The sequence below is a fragment of the Micropterus dolomieu genome, linkage group LG01 (genome assembly GCF_021292245.1).
Source record: "Micropterus dolomieu isolate WLL.071019.BEF.003 ecotype Adirondacks linkage group LG01, ASM2129224v1, whole genome shotgun sequence".
In the NCBI taxonomy this organism is placed as follows: Eukaryota; Metazoa; Chordata; class Actinopteri; order Centrarchiformes; family Centrarchidae; genus Micropterus; species Micropterus dolomieu.
The window spans coordinates 9,844,510-9,850,558 of NC_060150.1; positions in this window are offsets into that span (position 1 = coordinate 9,844,510).

Here is a 6,049-nt window from a genome sequence, read left to right on the forward strand (position 1 = left end):
ACATTCCCATATATCCCAAAAGAAACTCCTCTTGAAACCCACCTATGTAACAAATTACACGGATCAACAAAAGGGATAATATCTTCTATATATGGTATCATCAATGGAGCGTTACCGGTTTATGATAAAACATCTACAAAAGAGAAATGGGAAAAAGACCTAGACTGTATTTTTGAGGAGGCAGATTGGCGTCATCTATTGGAACAAGCACAGACTGTGCTATTCTCCACAAAACACAGGCAAATTCAATTTAATTTATTCCATAGGACATACTACACACCCTACAAGTTACATAAAATTGACAGCAAAATTTCCTCTAAATGTCAGAGATGTAAAGTGACCGATGGTGATCTTATACACATGCTATGGAGCTGCCTAATGATAAAAGAACTTTGGAAACGTGACATTGAATTCACCTCAAGGGTAATAGGAAGTCAAATTGAACAGGACCCAAAACTATGGATCCTGGGGGACACAAGCTCTATTAATGCAAACTACTACAAGAAATACTTTATCTTTCTTGCGAGCACTGCAGTAAAGAAATGTATTCTGATCAACTGGAAATCTGAAAATTCACCATCAGTAAGACATTGGATTAATGAGCTTGTGTCTTATTGCGCACCCGAAAAGATATTATATAATGTGAGAGGGAAGCATGCAGCCTTTAGAGAAATCTGGGGCCCCTTCACAGACATTCTGCCTTCTCTGGAAACTTCCTCATCGATGCATTTGTTGTGAGTAATGTGTAGATTTATATAGGTTTAATGTATACAGATGAGTGTATGTATAAGATGTATATAGACTGTTTAGATATATAAATGAAAGGAAACTGAGAACCATACATAGTAAGAGGGTGGGGGGTGGGATGGGAAAGGTTTGTGTAATATTTGTGTTTTTGTTTTGTATTGATCTTATTTACTTTACTTTACTTATTTTTTTTTTTTGCTTTTGCTTTTGATGTTGAAAATTGAAAATCATCATGTTTGTAAGGTGTGTCTGTGGGGTTATACATTTGTGTATATACCTTTTGTAAAATACTATTCTCAATGTATCAAACTGTGGACCGTTCCTACACACAATTAACATCTTGTAAGAGCTTCTGTTAATAAAAACAAATCTTAAAAAGAAATAAATACAGGCTTAAAACAAAATATATGTTAGCGACTTGTCACTTACTAGGTAGTGCCGCCGTAAAGCATATGTTGCTTTATCGTCTATTTTCCTATAAATGATACCATAATTTACTAAAGAAATACATGCTGTATTGAAGAATACTTGGAACAAGCGACTGAGACCGTAAACTCATTAGGAAAGTGAGGTAATAAATCAAATGGAAAGTTTGCCATTCTTTCTAATGAAATCAGACTTCTTTTTGCAACCAGTGGAGTCACCCCCTGCTGGCCATTAAAAGGAATACAGGTTTAAGGCACTTGCGCATTGGCTTCACTTTTCAGACCCAGAGGTTCCTGCTTGATATGTATGTCCCCGAGAGCATTCTGCTCTTTAGAACTTTAGGATGATGGGTCTTCATTGCATGGCATCTTGTAACACACGAAGTTCAAGTTTCAAGTCGAAAGATAGGTAGTAAGGTAAAATGTGTCTTTAAAGGAACGTAATAATATCCCTTCAGTAATACAAAGGGATCTATGAATGAATCCATATACAAATACCTCCCAGATTGACAGAGTCCTATCTGTTATTCCCACAGCCTGTTCTGGGTTAAGTGGCTTTTCTGTCTAAGTCCAAGCTGTATGGAGTTGGCTCTTTAAAGATGGTGCCTATCTAGTGATGCGGGTGTCTGTTTATAATATAGTGTAAATTATAGAGCACTTATTATTGCTACATCTGATATAGTGACCTTAACGTGTTATTGCCTCGCCGAAGATGAGAGATGAAAAAGACAAGAGATAATAACATAAATAGCAGAAGCCTGTTCCGTACACAGAAATTACAAGTCAATATTTATGTTGGTTTTTCTTCATAACCTTTTTTGCTCAGTATTTGCCAAACATTTATTGGGGTCACTAAACAATGGTAATAAAGAAAAGGCATTTTTTTCTATACTGTGTAAGATTCAATATCCCTTAAATTGGAACGATTATATTATAGCGTGCAATACACCAAATAACACATAGAGCAAGTGTGGACTTCAAGAAAGACTTCACTGAAGGCACTGAACAGAATGCGTGAGCTTTTTGGCTTTAATGTGCTTTATTTGCTTCCTTTCTTGTACTTTACTTGCCACTACTCTCAATACTAAACTATTTCCTAGACATTCCAAGACATTCCCTCAGTTAATCTTGTTATCTGAGCCATATATAGCATGATAGAATGCTGGCTATCAGATTTAAACCACCTTTTTTCTATTTGGAACTTTACCAAGTAACTTCCTAGGGCTTTTGCAAATATATACATTGCAAAAGTATCATCAAACAGAAAAGTCAGAGGGCGGGGGGCATTTCCTGCAAGACTGGAGCATCACAAGCAGGCGCTAATATTCTCAGCCAACATCTGAGACTTTCTTCTATTAAGATGGCCATCCTATTTTAGTCAGGATGGCCTAGCCCAGAAAAAAACTCATCCTTTTTAAAGTTATTTAAAAAAGGATTCTAATATCAACACAGCAGCGAGTCAGAGTCAGAGTTGTGGAGTTAACAGACTCTTCACTGCCTCCTCTGTGGCAGGTGGGAAGAGGCAAGAGATGGTCAAGATGGTGTCCAAGGGGAAAATGAGGCATTTAGCTCAAGTGTCTGGAGTCATTTACATTCATGTGAACAATGGAGGTATCTAGTTTGGCTTATTTGACTATGATTGTGAGGAATCCCAATTACAGGGAGCATTTGAGTTATTGGCAGAGACTGAATACTATTGCTGCATTCACATCATATCGTATAGAACGTAATCACCAGCAACCGAGCGAGAAAAAACATTCACATCAATCTTCTACTTGTATTTCCTATAATATTTCCCACATGGCAAAAGAAGTGCCATCTAACGAGGGAGAAGTGACTCCAAAACTTGTACTTGCATCCAAATAAAATTTACCATTAACACTGAAAATTCAGCCAATTAAAAGTGTACTAGCTATACATAGTTGTTCTTGCGATAGCTAATATAGATTCAGTTGTAATGGTGAAGTCAGCAGAGAGAAAGGTAGTCAGAGGAGGAGAGGAAAGTGAAAGGAGCAACTCTTACCTCTCTTACCTCTGCTAACTTACGTGCAACATGGTGAGTCAGAGAAGTGACCCTCAACTACAGCTGCTAAATCCAGACTTCCTTAAGGTTATAATAAAATGAACAAATTTCAGAGCTCAACACTCCAAACTCTAATGTAAAAGAATAAGAATCTATATAATGCAATAAATCATAATTTGGAAATTTATCATTATATAACATAGCTTTGGATAGAAATGCTAACAGGGACTTATTTACATATAAAACATCACAAACTGGAGGTTCTATAGGAACCTAAAAACAATCGGGAGAGCACTTGACAGTTAAACCTAGATTACCAATCATGGTGCCCTGCAGCTTGCAATATAGTAGAGACAGCAACTCAGTCAAGTAAAAGCTCCCTTTCTGTGTTTTCTGACTGCTGAGTTTAATCAATGCATCATGAGAAACCACCACCTTATTCAAGAGGTTTGACTTTGGTGAAAGACAGAAATACATATGAAAAGCCAGCCCTAATCAGACCTGCTTCCTGTGCTAAGAATTTGTTCTTGACAGGGGTTCTTTGTGTGCAAAATAACACTGTAAGTACTCGTCCAATACAGTCATAATGCTGTTTGCTAAGTCACATATTGACTCTAAAAATTGCTCATTTTCAGTTTGCACTCAGTTTGTTTTATCATTAGTCAAGCCGAAGGGAATTTAGTTTTAAGTGGTCAAAAGCATGTGCCACTAAAACTGAATCAGCTCTAAATACCCATGGGCTCAACTACATGTTTTAGCATGAATTCACACTGTTGAGTGTCTATTATACTGTCTCAATAGCAACTAAATGAAGCTTAGCCCTAGTTCAATCAGGGAGATTGTCTCATTCACAAATATATGCCCTCCATTGGTTCATTCAGTACTTTTTCCTAATCAGTTCAAGCTACACTTCAAGCTAAATTTTCTTTCCACGAATCACAGCTTGCTGAAGATTAGGGTTATTGACAGAAGTTGATTCTGAGGTGTAGGATCAGACCAATAGAATGGCAAAGATGAGTCAATGAGTGGTTTTGGCATCCAGTTCATTTAATGCATAAACAATGTTAGGTGACAGACAGTTGGGGCAGTTCCAAGGCTTGGACGGGCATGATATTCTCCCATTTTAAGTCCTCAGAGCAAGAAGTGAGCAACTGCAGTGGAAAACATCTGGTGGTTTAATAAAAACTCAAAAGCACAAGCCTTGTGTAAATACAAACGTAATGAGAGATGTTAACTACAACTTCCAATAAGCATTTTATCCAATGGCAGAGCTTTAAACCTACAATAACTGATATTTTTTTACTGCTTAGGGGGCAGCAGAAACACATGAACTCAACATAGACATATCATCAACTTTTAAGTTTATATGGCAAACAGACAGTTGCTTTTTTTACACTTGAATTTGTGTTTCTGGTCTCATGGCAAATGTAAGTCCAATTATCACTCTCTTTTAGCTCTGTTTGTGGTCTCTACTAACTCCCGAGGGAAATAACTGCCTCTTTAGCGCCTAGGGACTAACATGCACGCGGGACCCGATAAAGCTACCATAACAAATTACAGATAAGCTCATTGGACAACACACACAGAGGGAGTGTGACATCATTGTCTGCTCAGGATGCCATTACTCCACAATATCTTTACAAAACAAATACTTGTTTGCTGCTATATTAATGTTCCAAATCTAATATACAGAACCTTTAAAAACCATCATCAAGCAATAGTTGTGGATTATGCTTAGGCAAAAATACTTCTAGAACCACATAGCAACTCCATGGCATGATACTATGTCACAAGTTGCACACCTGCACAATATAGGTATATAAATATGCATTAATTGACAACTGTTATAAACTGCTAGGCCTTAGAAACTGAATAATTTCACTCTTCTGCTAACTTTTTTTTGTGATAAGCTGATACTGTAATGATATGTCCATGCTTTGATGCTGGAGAACAAGTTGAAAACACAATGAAAATAAAGATGAGCATGCATGATCATATGAGCATACGTAATGTGTATATATATATATATATATATATATATATATATATATATATATATATATAAATGCTTGCTGTTTTTTCGGGTTGCAATCTTTCATTTTCACAAAATACCAGCGAGGCATCCATTCCCAGCTTTATTGTCATGGGGTAAAGGTTTTTTTCCTCCTTTTTTATGCCAGCTGTACAAATTGATAGCTGACAGTTAGATTCTGCTCACAGTGCCACAGTCTGGACACTTATTCCAGCATCCCTTGGCTATATTGTATGTCAGAAGATAGGATGTGCAATATTCTTAGACCAAGAAATGAATCCACAGAGATTTCTTTGTGGCTTGTCCAGATAATCCTTTTGGTCAAAGAAAAAGGAACTCTGCTTTCGCCCAAGGTGTCGGGGGGATTCTTGGAGGAGGCGGTTTTCATTTCACTTGCGTTCTACACTTGTGGCGTCTGTTTACCATGCTGCGATCCAGTTTAGAGATATGGAGTGAATGGCTGAGTAGTTCAAGTAGAAAGCACTTCAGGTAAATCTGTGAAAATCTATTCAAGGATAAACTTTTTTCCCATTAATTGAATTGATATATACTGCAATGTCATGACAAAGGAAAGGAAAATAAAAGGTAAGGAAATGGAAAAGGAAAGGACCTTATTTCAAGCATTTTCTCTGCAATTTACCGTCCAGGGAGGAGTAAATATCTCTTTTTCATTATTTAAGTTCCCTCGGGCTATCAGCATCCAGTCCACTAAGATATATACTGAAAAAAATATTGTCTGATGTGGTCTGAATGCTAAATAAAACTGAAACCATTTCCTTATCAGAGATGTTTTCATGTTGGGATAGTCTCTGTGTGTGTTTA